This window comes from Amblyomma americanum, chromosome 4 (assembly GCF_052857255.1).
Source record: "Amblyomma americanum isolate KBUSLIRL-KWMA chromosome 4, ASM5285725v1, whole genome shotgun sequence".
Classification (NCBI taxonomy): Eukaryota; Metazoa; Arthropoda; class Arachnida; order Ixodida; family Ixodidae; genus Amblyomma; species Amblyomma americanum.
The window spans coordinates 79,419,161-79,432,825 of record NC_135500.1 but is presented as its reverse complement, the minus strand read 5'-3'; the positions used below and the strand labels follow the sequence as shown (position 1 = coordinate 79,432,825).

The window sequence follows — 13,665 nt, the reverse complement described above, 5'->3', positions numbered from 1 at the left end:
CATTCCTAATATCCGGACGGAAACGGGCGTCTTCGGAATGGTATGGCATGCTGTATTGTATGGAATGATAGGTGAGAACTGGCAAGATACAGCTATTATATACTTTTCTCAATATCAATATCCCCGAAGAAAATAGTATAAAAGAGCTATATCTTACCCGTGCTCATCGTTAAAGCCGAAACGTAGACAATGAAATGCTTCCGCTTAAGTTACAGACGACACGGCGCGGTACGGAAAGGACAATCATAGCTGCAACTTTTAAGAGACAGGAAGAGGGCAGAGTGGGTCAGAGAACCAACGCGTGTTAATGACATCCTAGTCGAAATCAAGAGGAAGAAATGGGCTTGGACAGGGCATGTGATGCGAAGGCAAGGTAGCCGATGGTGGTCATTAAGAGGACGGAATGAATACCAAGACAAGGTAAGTGTACCAGGGTTGACAAAAAGTTAGGCAGGTGGATGAGATTACGAAGTTTGCTGGTATAGGGTGGCAGCAGCTGGCACATGAGAGGGTTATTCGGAGAGAGATGAGAGAGGCATTCGCCCTACGGTGGGCGTAGTCAAGGTGATGATGATCATCATAACTTTCCTATTAACGATAGCAATTACTCGTACGACCTCAGCTCCAAGTATTCCCAATCGCACTTTCATTACTGCAAAACAAATTGACAAAAACACAAGACAGACTTTATGCAACTTTTGGCCGCACAAGATTGCGGCATTAGATCCCCCTTAAAAAGTCAGTAAATCTTTCGCCGAATGCCATATTCGCCGATAAAAAAAGCCAACTTTTGTTCTGACATATAGATCTAAAGAAGTCAGCTCATTTTTTAAAAAAATCTGAAAAATTCAACCCGTGTGATATCTTTTATCACAAACGTTATTTTAACGCTAGAAGTAAACATTTTGCTAACCTTACTTTCCAAGTACTATTTATTGTTAACTATTAAGAAATATAATTTCGTGTTTATTATAAGCATTAGTTCAGAGTTGTTATATTCTTTAAGTCAAAATTACAAGACAACGTTACAAATAATTTTAAAGAATTGTGTCCCAAAATGTTTCCCATTGTTCTTACAGTAATACTGTTCGTCAACTAGTAACAGTTTACAATTAAATCTGTAAGATGATGCGTGCCTGAAAGTGCATACACAGCCCTGTTATTTTCTTACAAATGTTTGCTTATAGTCTACTCACCACTATCGCTTATGGCACACGCTTGATTAATGCTATATAATCTAGGCTCTATCACATCTCTTAGAAAGCGACTTGCTTATATTGGTGTTGCTGTAATGTAGAGCTCTGGCCTCGACTTCCTTGTAGGGCTTCGAAAGGTACTGATAAGCTATGCAGTTTCACAATCAGCGGGCTTCCACGCTCTTGAATGGGAATTTCATCATTTTAGAGAATGTTGCATTTATGGGGTTTAAATGTTTAATAAGGATACGGCAAGGTAATTTGAACGATAATAACAAACCACGTTTCACGAATGCAGAAAAAAAGTAACGGTGTTGCAACGTTTTGGTGTTACCTTGACATTAAAGAATCCCAGGAGATAGACTTCATACATCCATATATTTCATATATCCATATCGCCATATATTTCAGAAACAACAGCGAATGGATATACCCATTTCCCAGTGCGTACGCCATTGAAACAGACACAATACCACTACTGTGAAGCGTCCTAGCTGAAGAGCTCCGTCGAACTGCACGACTGCACGCGAGACGCTGCCGGAATGAGAAACAAAATGCGACTGCGTCGGCCGGGAATCGAACCCGGGCCACCCGCGTGGCAGGCGAGTATTCTACCACTGAACCACCGACGCCGACGCTGCCGTCACCAGGCGAATTCTACAAGTGGCGAGTGCATTTACGCAATACCCTTAGTATCTAGATCACGCAATCTTCGAGCGCCTTCAGCGGAGGCACGTCTCTTTGTCGAGGGGGCAACTGTTGTAAAAAGCGGACCCTCTCGCAAACTCGCTACTGTAACATAGCTTGCTACGTAAGCCACAGAGTATTACGGCGATAGCTTTCAATGTCTCATGCTCGCGTCCGTCCGTTATATTTTAGGTCACGTGATCTCTCTGCCCCGCTCGCGCCAGCTGCTCTTCTCTGTCGTGAAATGAATTGAAAGCGCAGCAAATTAAAATCGGTGCAATGAGCCGCAAACAGCTTTCGCCTTCCCGCACTTGAGAAATATGTACGTGCCTCCAAGGAATTTTTTGTGCTGTGTAAACGGGGCAACGCGGATGTTTTTTTGGATGTCTCAACGGCCACAAAGCAATGGCTTCGTTGTGACTGGTACAGGCGTATATCTCCGTTCACCGCCGCTGCAGAGTACAAATTTTTCGCTAAACTTTGGCGTTCAATTACAGCGCACTTTAAGAGAACTTGTATTGCTCCTTCCTTGTGCATCAACTCAAGCGTAAATTCACCGGTTCACAAATTACGTAACGAGCTGATATGCACAAAGACTTAAGTAGGCCGAATGCCTTCCTCATTTTTCAGGATGCATGAAATGCTGTTTAATAAAATAAATCCTTCGGAAACCATGAAAAAGCATGTTTCCTAGCAGCGCATGGGTTAGCCACAAGAAGGAAGGTCTTCACAAAAGAATGGAAGGATAAAGCAGTATGAGCACTGCACTCGAAACGATAGATCATTTAATGCGGTTCTGCCACCGCGTCACCTCTTTACGGAAGTGCCTGTTAGAACACCCGTTACGACAGCAGTAGGAATGTGCTCCCCGCCATTCTAAGTTTTCTTTTAGACACGAAATGGCTGCCGTCCTGAAACCGTTCTGATTTCCATCCTGTCGCTACTCATGTTCAAAACTCGTCTGTGGTCAGAAACACTGCACGTATCGCCCCATTACCATTTTCAGCCACTAGTCTCACAGCTTCCAATTTGTTCTCTGTTTTATTTATTGTCCTTATTCTTTGTTATTAATATTTTTCCGAGTTTGAAAACCATTTAGAGCGCCTGTCATTCGCCACCCGTGTCATGGCCACTCCCCCGCAGTGGGTATCCGCCATTAACTCGTTGAGTACAACACCAACAGCAACGACAGCTTCAATCAGGCTGTTGTAAGGATAAAATGTGGTAGTTTTCACGTTAGTCACAGCAATAAAAGAACAACATTTCCCACATTTTGCACAGCTGATCCCAAGGCCAGGGAAACAAGTCCCGGCCGTCGCGGCCCCCTTTCGAAGTAGGTGAAGGGGAGAAACGCTCGTCTGCTATACAAAGTCGCCGCACTGCAGATATTATCGGACGTTTGACTCGATTTCAGCCGGAGAAAAAGACAATGAAACAGCGCCGTATTCAGTTCTTAAAATTCGGTTTTAACCGAAATTTCAGCATTCTTGGCATGCGAGGCTTAGGTAGCTCACCGTTTAGTAAGGGTTAGCTCAGTCGAAATTGGGAATAAACGAAGTCAGTAAGCCATTGGTGTCATGCATCAGTGGTATTGTTGGATAAGCAGCGCATTTGTGCGATGTGAGATGTTGTTCCGTTAGCTTCCACGCATCTGCAGACCTAAAACAACCATTTCTTTACTGCCTGCTAAATCATGGTTTGTTAGCTAACGTGGCCGACCTAGAGGAGTTACTCGGTTAAGTAGGTTCATCAAATGCACGTAGCACATTGGATCGAAGCCGTGCATAGGCCACAGAAAGTATCATGTTCAGGCGACAACTGAGCTGCCGATTCGTCGCCGCCATCAACACGCAGACCATGTGCTGCAAGGCCTTTTCGCACAACCCAGCGCCACAACCCAACATGTCAACCTAGTTCTTGGACGTAAACTTCCGCTTGCGTTTTTGTCTGCCGCCTGTTGCATTTTTTGTCTTACTGTTTTAATAACGATAGCAAGCTGTTGTACAAGCTCAGCTCCAAGTCTTCATATTTGCAAGTTCATTACTGCTAAACAAATTGATAAAGGTATTTAAATAGATTCTGACTTTTTAGCTCGCATGATTATCCTATTAAATCACCGAAAAAGTCAGCACAGCTTTCGCCAACGGCAATATTGGACAATAAAAAAATATATACTTTCTTTCCTATAAAAGCACCTAAAAAAGTTCCGCACAATTTTCAAACAAAAGAAACCAAAAAGCCCTACTAGTAGCTGTATGTTCTATCGGAAATACTATATAAAATTTAAAGTAAACGTATTGCTAACCTTGGTTTACAAATATTAATTAATTCTAATTATGAACAAATATGTTCCCTGTTTATTATAAGCATTACTTCATAGCTGAAATTAGCATTTTTTATTCTGGGTTTTAAATGTCGTTGCAATCTTTGAGGCATAACTATAAATCAACATTACAAACATATTTCGAGAACTGTGTTCGCGAACTTTCCCCATTATTCTTACAGTAAAGCTCTGCCTCAACAGGTAGTCCTTCGCAATTGTTCTGTTAGATCATGCCTGCCATAGCTTGCATGCACCGCTTTATTTTTGTTACATAGCTTTCATTATTGGCCACTTACCAATACGGCTCATGGCACATCCTTCAATAATAGCGTTATTTAGGTAAAAGGGTGATATGTAGGTATTTGAATGAATAAAAATAAAAATATATTAACTTTAACACATAATGTTGCACAAGCGTTAGCAGTAAACGAAATTACAAACAAAATAATAACATGTGCCGAAATGAAAGAATCAACCTTGCTGTGACGTTCTGATGTTACCTGGACGTTAAGGAGCCCCAGGTGATCGAAATAAATGGGCAGTTCTCTAACACGCCTTCCTCACAGCCCACGTGCCGCATTGGGACATTAAACGGCTTGCGTGCCGTGGCTGTTGCGTTGTACTTGGTAAGCGTGTTGTTGAAAGCTGCGCTTGCCGTTTTAGAAAACAATAAAGAGTGCGTCGGTCGGGAATCGAACCCGGGCCACCCGCGTGGCAGGCGAGTATTCTACCACTGAACCACCGACGCAGACGCTGCCGTCCTCAAGGCCGATTCTGCACGTGGCGAGTGCATTTGCGCAATGCCGTCCCAATCTGGGTAACGCGGGCGACGAACGCCTTCAGCAGAGACGCGTCTCTTCGTCGAGGGGCAACTGTCGTAGCAACGCGGACCTTCCGGCCAATGCGCCACTAGCGTAGCTTGCTATATAGCTATATTGCAGATTATTGTGCTATGCAGTGCGTTTAATGGGCCAAGCGCGAAAGTTTTGTTGGAATTCTCAGCGGTCACACAACAATAGTACCGTTGGACTGATACACGCCCATATATGAGCCGATGTTCGATCGCCGCACCTGCTGGGTATATGTTTTTCGCTAAACGTCGGCGATTCATTGTTGCACAGCTTCATCATCAGCATGAGTTCTTCTTTACCTCTCCAATTAACCCTTTTCTGTGCCATCTGTGATGGCCACCCTATCCCCGCGAACTTCTTGATCTCATGCGCCTACCTAAATTTCTAGCGCCCCCTGCTACGCTTGCATTCGCTTGGAATCCAGTCCGTTACTCTTAAGGACCATCGGTTATCTTGCCTTAGCACTACATGACATGCCCAAGCCCATTTCGTTGTTTTTTTTATTTCGACTAGGATGTCATGAACGCCTGTTTGATCCCTCACCCACTCTGCTCTTATCCTGTCTCTTAACGTTACACCTATCATTTTTATCTCCCTAGCTCGCTGCGCTGTCCGCCACTTAAGTTGAATCTTTTTCGTTATCCTCCGCGTTTTGCCCTATACACGGTTTTAGTTTCGATACCTGGGCGCCGCCATGTTTGTTTTACTCGAGCGCCGCCTACCGCCGACGCTATCATGGGCTGATAATCTGAAGCCCGTGGGCTGCAGACGAAACAGCGTGTGGTTTCTAGCAGTGTCATCCGCCCGTTTTACTCCTGCCAAGCCGAGATATGGTGCGTGGGGTTCACTTCGTGTAAATCCTTGTGTGTGCTGTGCCATTAGCACCTGCAACAACCAGCGGGAGCAAGCGATCATGCTTCGACGGAGCGAACGATCAGCATCGGTGTGTGCCATGCTCGCAGTTCACGCGTGTAGTTTTTGTCGCCAGTTGGCTGTGCGGCAAACGTTGCACAGTGTTGCATGTTGGAAAAACGAAAGAGAAATGTGCTAAAACTCAAGATCGCATAGATCAATCGATTATCTTGTTTTTCGTGGAGCACAGTTTCTAATTAACGCTTGCGCTACCTGCTTGGACATGGCGAGTGTGACAATTTAGACGCAGAGCTTACAACAGAGCACTGTGCTCCCGAACTGAACATTCGGGAGACAACAGCGAGCTCTGTGACCGAAACGAATCCAGGTCTGATCACTGCAGTGTTTTTTTGCGGCGACGCGTGCGATAAAATTGAAATTTTATCGCTCCCTCCTGCCGCTCGCGAAGGGTTGTTCATACTACGAGTGTTACAAGCCAGTTCAATGAAAGCAACAAGCATTCTTGTCTGCTCTGCTTCCGCCAGTACTCAATGGCCCACAAATACCATAAAATATGTAATTACACGGACTGAAAGGTTGGTACGCTAATTAAATGCTATTGCCGCTTATTGACAGGCCGAATAGCCGCATCTGTGTTGAGAATTCCAGTCTCAGTGGGTAGTGGCACTACTCAAGTCGTTGCGTTTGTCTTATCTCTGTCACGGTCATGCATAGTGGATTTTCTTACAGTGCATTCGAAGTGATTACCCGCGCATGTCAAATGTTCTTTCTTCTTACGTTGCCGTGGATGCATTTTTGAATGCTCACTTTGCAGTTGGGTAAAAGTTCGTGTCGCCGCTATCATTCATGCCATTGTGCAAATGAAGTTAGTCTTTTTTGTACTAACAGCGTGTTTTTTTTTATTTTCAGGTGGCGATGCCCACATGCTCTTGATATTCGTGAACATCTGGGGTGGTGGAACGAAGTTGTGGTCACATTTGCGAAGTCCTTACGTCGTGTACTGCTGAACTAAAACAGCTTTGCCAAGACCATCCAAAAGCTTCATCTCTAAAAATTATGTACAGGGTATAGTTTGGCAAACCAGGCGCTGTGCTTCGTTCCGCGCCCGATATTAAGCATGGGCAATTTGTTTGCTTCTGTCTGCATTTCATTCACAAAATGCGCTGATGCGTAAGCTTCTTGTTGGCGCTAGTGTTTTCTGTTCGCCAACTACGTCCACTACCAATTCAACTCAGGGCCGAAGGGAAAGCGGTGAAGAAACAGGTACCGCAAACACGCTGAGACATTCCCATAACATGGTGCGCGTACATACTTGCGGCTTTTTTTTTCTTCCGTCGGCTATTGCCGCAACCGGAAATAAAACATTGATGTCTAGATGACGTTGGGTTTCCGTACAATATTGCAGCTTTTGTTGCATAGACGCAAACACGAGCTTGACCGGTGGATAACCAGCCGAACGTTGCTCCGCACGCCGGATTATCAGTCCAGGGGACGATAACTACAGTGAAGTGTCGCGCAGAGCACATGTTTGAGAGTATCTCTCCCTCTCCTCCCACTCCTCGTAAAATGGGGTGAGTACTGGTGAGATAGAGCTGTTATATATTTTTCTCTTGAGGGATATCGATAAACTGGCATTCATGATCTGAGAGAACCTGCCAAATGCGCTCCACCGATTTTTACTTTTCAAGCATTTCGCTTTCGTGATTCGGATCTCTGGTCAATACCTGCCCTAAATAGACGTATTCTTTTACCACTTCCAGCACCTCGCTGCCAATTGTGAACTGCGGTTCTCTTGCTAGACTGTTGAACAGTGCTTTGGTTCTCTTAATTTTAATTTTTAAGCACACCGTTCTGCTCTGTCTGTGTAACTCGTTCATCACGCGTTGCAATTCGCCTCCTGAGTGACTTAACAAGAGAATGTCATCAGCGAATCGCAGATTACTATGCCATTCTCCATAAATTCTTAACCCGAACTGTTCCCAGTCCAGACCTCGGAGTACCTCCTGTAAACAGGCGGTGAATATCATTGGTGAGATAACGTCTCCCTCTCTGGTACACATTCTTATCGGAGTTCTATTACTCACCTAATGGAGGACTGTGGTAGTTGTGCGCACGCTATAAATATCTTCCATTAATTTTACAGAATACTCTTCTGGACCCAGTGTCCGCAATGCCTGCATAACACACTGTTTAAGGCAACTTATATTGTTGCTTCCTTGTCTCTCACCTCAAGCGCATATTCATTAATTCACGCATTACATAGAGAGCTCATATGCCCCATCAAATCGCCTCGTTCTTCAAGACGCAAGATATGTTGTTTAATAAAATAAAAACTTGAGAAAAGAATCCTTTCCCTTCCCACTCCCCAAGAATAAAAACGGAACTAAGCATGTATGCTGGCAGTTCATGGACTATATAGCCACAGGAAGGAAGGTCTTCACTAAAGAACAAAAGAAGAAAGAAATGTGAGCACTTATGCGAAATGTTCACATTTCGCATATTTTGTTCTGCTGGTCACAGGGCCACAGAAACGATCCCCGGCCTTAAAACGTAGGTGAACTGGAATAACGCCCTTGTGCTATACCACGTCACCACACTCCAGATATTACCGACCATTTGAATAATACTTTAAAACTCTCATATGAGCGCCAGTAAACTTACATGTTAATTTGTGATGATACTTTAAGATTAATCATCGAAAATAAGGTTATATATACGGATTGAACTTCTCGATTAAAGCTGAAAAAAAAGCGATGAAAGTACGCCGAATTCGGTTTCCGAAATTACGATTCAACCGAAAATTGTCAGAATTCTTCGCATGCAAGGCATAGCTAGCTTGCTCTTAAGTAACTGATACACACCGTCAAATTTGGGAATGAGTTTCGCGCTTTGAGGGATTGCTCTTCTAGCTTCCACGCATCTGTAGACCGGGAATACCCACCTATTGTCTACCTGCTATATATATTAAAATTGTAATGGGACCGACAGGTGCAGCGCAGCGAAGAAGCGGACGATTTCAAGCGGGACAACAAAGAAGCCGACAAAGTGCAGCTGGGTTTTTCGAACGACGCCTGTGAGTGTGCCCGTCGTGTCGCCGGTCAACCAAGACCAACCGACCTGTGCTTCAAATAAACGCCTTGACACTTGGTGGAGGTGCCTCGGTTCCCGTCCCGGCCCTCATCCTGGAACTTCGAAGTGGAACGCTCCTCGTCTCCGCCACCATGCCGGAAGGTCCGAGTGAACCATCGCAGCCCATCCCTGCCACCGTACTCTGTCACGGGGTGCAGCGCCAGCGTGACCCTTCTCCATTTAGTGGCACCGATGACCAAAACGTCGACGATTGGCTGGCCTCCTATGAGCGCATCAGCACTTACAATCGGTGGGACGATTCCGTGAAACTTAGCAACGTCCTCTTCTAACGGACGTTGCCAACCTATGGTTTCGCAACCATGAGGCCGATCTTCCCACCTGGTCGTCCTTTAAAACGAGCTTCGCCGACGTTTTCGGCCGCCCCGCCGTCCGGAAGCTTCGCGCCGAGCAACGTCTTCGTGCTCGATCTCAGCTCCCTTCCGAGACGTTCACAAGCTACATCGAGGACATCGTTGACCTGTGCAAGCGTGTCAACCCCTCCATGTCCGAAGGGGATAAAGTCAACCACATACTTAAAGGCATAGCCGATGACGCTTTCCAGATGCTGCTGGCGAAGAACCCCACTTCCGTCGCTACCGTCATCCAGCTGTGCCAAAGCTTCGACGAACTCCGCAAGCAACGCGCATCTACGCGGCAGTCCGGCGTGCCTGCGGGGGGTCTTGCTGGCTTGGCCCTTGGTGGCTCGTCTGCTGAGCAGTCCCTGTTCATGCAGCAGGTTAAAGACTTCATCCGCGAAGAGATCGCTCGCCAGCTTTCTCTGCTGCATCACATTCCCGACCCCGTCTGCCCTCCGCACGACCTGGCGCCATCTCTCACGCCCACTATCCGTCGTGCTATTCAGGAGCAGGTCGCTGCAGTTCTGCCATCCAGTCCCCCACCTCCTCCTGTGGCAGCGCCGCTCACCTATGCTGAAGCAGTCACCGGTACACGGCGCTCGCCCACCTCTGCCGCCTACCCAAGCAGCCCGGCCTTTTATGCTCCACCGCCGTCTATACCCCCGCCGCAGGTCCCGGTTCGTCGACCCCGCCGAAACCCTCCGAACCCCTGGCGTACCGAGGACAATCGACCGATATGCTATTCCTGCGGTCTTCCGGGCCATGTCGCACGCTTTTGCCGTCAGCGATCTCCTCGTTCTGGCGATTTGTGCGGCCAAAATTACAGTATGCATCATCCATCTGGCACCCATGGCAATCGTATCCCACCATCGAATTGGAATCAATTCAAAATCGTGCAGCTCGGTTCATCACTTCATGTTACTCAAGAGAAGCCAGTGTCACCGCCCTCAAGCAGTCCCTCCGTCTCTCAACACTGGAATCACGCCGCGTCGTTTCCCGCCTATGCTTACTTCATACATTTTATCATAACACAAGATCACGGCACGCTCTATTAACCGCCCCACTACGAACGTCCTCCCGGCTTAGTCACGGTAACCCGATAGCACGCATCAGTGGCCACACGTCAGCTTACAACAACTCATTTTTCCCCAACGCAATAGCACTATGGAATTCACTGCCTAACGACATCGCTGCATGCACTGATCACAAAACATTCCGCGAGAAAATAAAAATTCACCTCACATAAATCTTGATCACTTCTGCGCTCTTTTGTAGCGAGTATTGCTTGACATATCTTTGTTAAATGATGTATCACTTGCTGGAAAACCCTGATATGACTACAACCCTTTTTATGTTTGTTTGTATGTTTGTTCTTTTTATTGTTATGCATGTTCCCATCATCGCCGTTGGAAACCAATATGCCCCCCCTTATGTAATGCCTTCGGGCCTTTAAGGGATCAATAAATGAAATGAAATAAATGAAATGAAATAAATTTCCGCTACGATTCCGGGCCGCCCTTGCCTAATGACTCTTCTGCCTCCTCTACACATCGCTCCCAGTACCCTACTCGCCGCTCGCCTTCCCCTCGTCGCCGTTCCATTTCTCCGATGCTCCGCCGCCCGGACCCTCTCCCAGAGGAAAACTGACTGCCGCAGTTCAGGAGGCAAGAACTGCGTGTTTTGCCAACTTTTTAAGTCCTCCGTGTTCTCCTGCTAACGTGATTGAGGCGTCAGTTGAAGGCGTCCCCGTTCTCGCGCTCGTCGACACGAGTGCTGCAGGGTCAGTAATTAGTGATGCTCTTCGCCGCAAACTTCGTAAGGTGACAACGCCGCTGTCTGACTTTTCACTACGTACGGTCACCTCTCAGCGCATCCACCCCATCGCAGCCTGCACGGTCCGCGTTTCTATCAACGATGTCGCCTATACCATCGAGTTTGTTGTGCTGACCGCCTGCTCTCACGATGTCATCCTCGGCTGCGATTTCCTCTCGACCCACCGTGCAGTGATTGATAGTGCCCGTGCGGAACTTGAGCTTTCTCCCCTGTGTGATGTTTCGTTATGTGGCCTACCTGTGCGCTCCGCTAAGCTTCTTGTAGCTGCCGACACCGACATACCTCCCTCCTCTTCAGCCCTCGTTCCGCTCCGCCCCGACTCTTTCCTCAGCGGCCCTGTTCTTTTCACACCTACCGCAGCAGCCACTCGCCATCAGCGCCTCCTCATTCCATTCGCCGTTGTCTCAATTTCCGATGGCCACTGCGCCATCTATGTCACCAACCCATTTTCTTGCCCGTCGTTTGTTCTTCGCGGCGAATGCCTCGGCTCTATTGAAGAACTGGACCCTGCTCTTGCTTCCGAGTTCTCCGATACCCGTGCCTGCTCCCCACTTACTGCCTTAGCCTTTTGTGCAACAGCGCCCGATCCGATTTCCATCGACGTCTTTCGTCGTAACATCGCTCCCGACCTTCCGTCCGCTTACCGTGACCAAATCTTGGAAGTTCTCTGCCGCTTTCGCAACTCTTTCGACCTTTCCCAGCCCTCCTTGGGGCGCGCATTGGCCGTCTCTCACACAATTGACACTGGTACCCACGCTCCCTTGCGTCAGCGACCGTACCGAGTCTCGCCGAGCGAGCGCCGCGTCATCCGTGACAATGTTGACGACATGCTTCGGCGCGGCATAATACAGCCTTCTCACAGCCCTTGGGCCTCTCCTGTTGTCTTGGTGACGAAAAAAGATGGCTCCATCAGGTTCTGTGTGGACTACCGCCGTCTCAACAAGATCACACGCAAGGATGTTTATCCTCTACCCCGAATCGACGACGCACTGGATTGCTTGCACGGAGCGGAGTATTTTTCATCCCTCGACTTACGCTCAGGCTACTGGCAGGTCCCGATGGCAGCGAACGACAGGCCGAAAACCGCTTTCGTCACCCCAGACGGCTTGTATGAGTTCAATGTGATGCCATCGGCCTCTGCAATGCTCCAGCCACATTCGAAAGGATGATGGACACTATTCTCAGTGGCCTCAAATGGGAAACTTGTCTGTGTTACCTAGATGACATTGTCGCTTTTTCCAAAGATTTTCCTTCCCATCTGCATCGCCTTCAGCGCGTACTCACTAGCCTTACTGACGCCGGCCTCCAACTAAACTTGAAAAAATGTTACTTCAGTGCAACGCAGCTCACAATATTAGGCCATGTCATCTCCAAAGACGGCGTTCTTCCTGACCCTGCCAAACTTCGCGCCGTCGCTGACTTCCCCAAACCAACCACCTTAAAAGAACTTCGCAGTTTTATAGGCTTATGCTAATATTTTCGCCGCTTCATCCGAAATTTCGCCAGTATCATCGCCCCTTTAACGCAGCTTCTTGCCGGCAGCCCGAACCTTTCGTCTTGGTCCCCCGCCTGCGATACCGCGTTCAGCACTTTACGCCGCCTGCTGGTCTCTCCCCCCATCCTTCGCCATTTTGATCCCGCCTGTCCGACAGAAGTTCACACTGACGCGAGCGGTGTGGGCTTGGGCGCAGTTCTTGCCCAGCGAAAGCCTGGGTATCCGGAATACGTCGTCGCTTACGCCAGCCGCGCCCTCACCAAGGCGGAATCAAACTATTCTGTCACAGAAAAAGAATGTCTCGCCATCATTTGGGCAATTGCCAAGTTCCGCCCTTACATTTACGGCCGGCCCTTCTATGTCGTCACAGACCACAAACGCCCTATGCTGGCTATCCTCCCTCAAAGATCCTTCGGGCCGACTCGCCCGCTGGGCTTTACGTCTTCAGGAGTTTGATATACACGTCATTTATCGCTCCGGCCGCAAGCACTCGGACGCCGACGCCCTTTCTCTTTCACCACTCCCATGCGAGTCAACCTCTGCCCACGTCTGTGCCTACGAATTCTCTTCGTTCAACATCCCTGATATGCTCTCCGAACAACTGAAGGATCCTTGGATCACCTCGCTGCTAAACTTCCTGAACACTCCCTCGCCGCATCATTCGACCCGGACCCTTCGCCGCCAAGCCCACCACTTCGCCGTTCGTGATGGCCTCTTATACCGCCGTAATTACCTCCCCGACGGCCGGAAGTGGCTGTTGGTCATCCCTCGACACCTCCGTGCTACAATCTGTGCCTCTTTTCACGCCGCTCCACAATGCGGCCACGCCGGTGTACTGAAAACATATGCTCGCCTTCGTCAGCGATTCTACTGGCGAGGTATGTACCGCTACATACGTCAGAACATTCGGTCATGCACCGCC

The 13,665-nt window shown here is 47.9% G+C and overlaps 2 non-coding genes across 2 annotated transcripts; both read right to left on the bottom strand.

Annotated features, from left to right (window-relative positions):
- Positions 1-1,757: 1,757 nt before the first annotated feature.
- TRNAG-GCC (transfer RNA glycine (anticodon GCC)) lies at positions 1,758-1,828 on the bottom strand. Its single transcript has one exon. It is a non-coding gene; the product is annotated as a tRNA-Gly (tRNA).
- A 3,055-nt stretch (positions 1,829-4,883) lies between these two features.
- TRNAG-GCC (transfer RNA glycine (anticodon GCC)) lies at positions 4,884-4,954 on the bottom strand. The gene has a single exon. It is a non-coding gene; the product is annotated as a tRNA-Gly (tRNA).
- Positions 4,955-13,665: the final 8,711 nt, after the last annotated feature.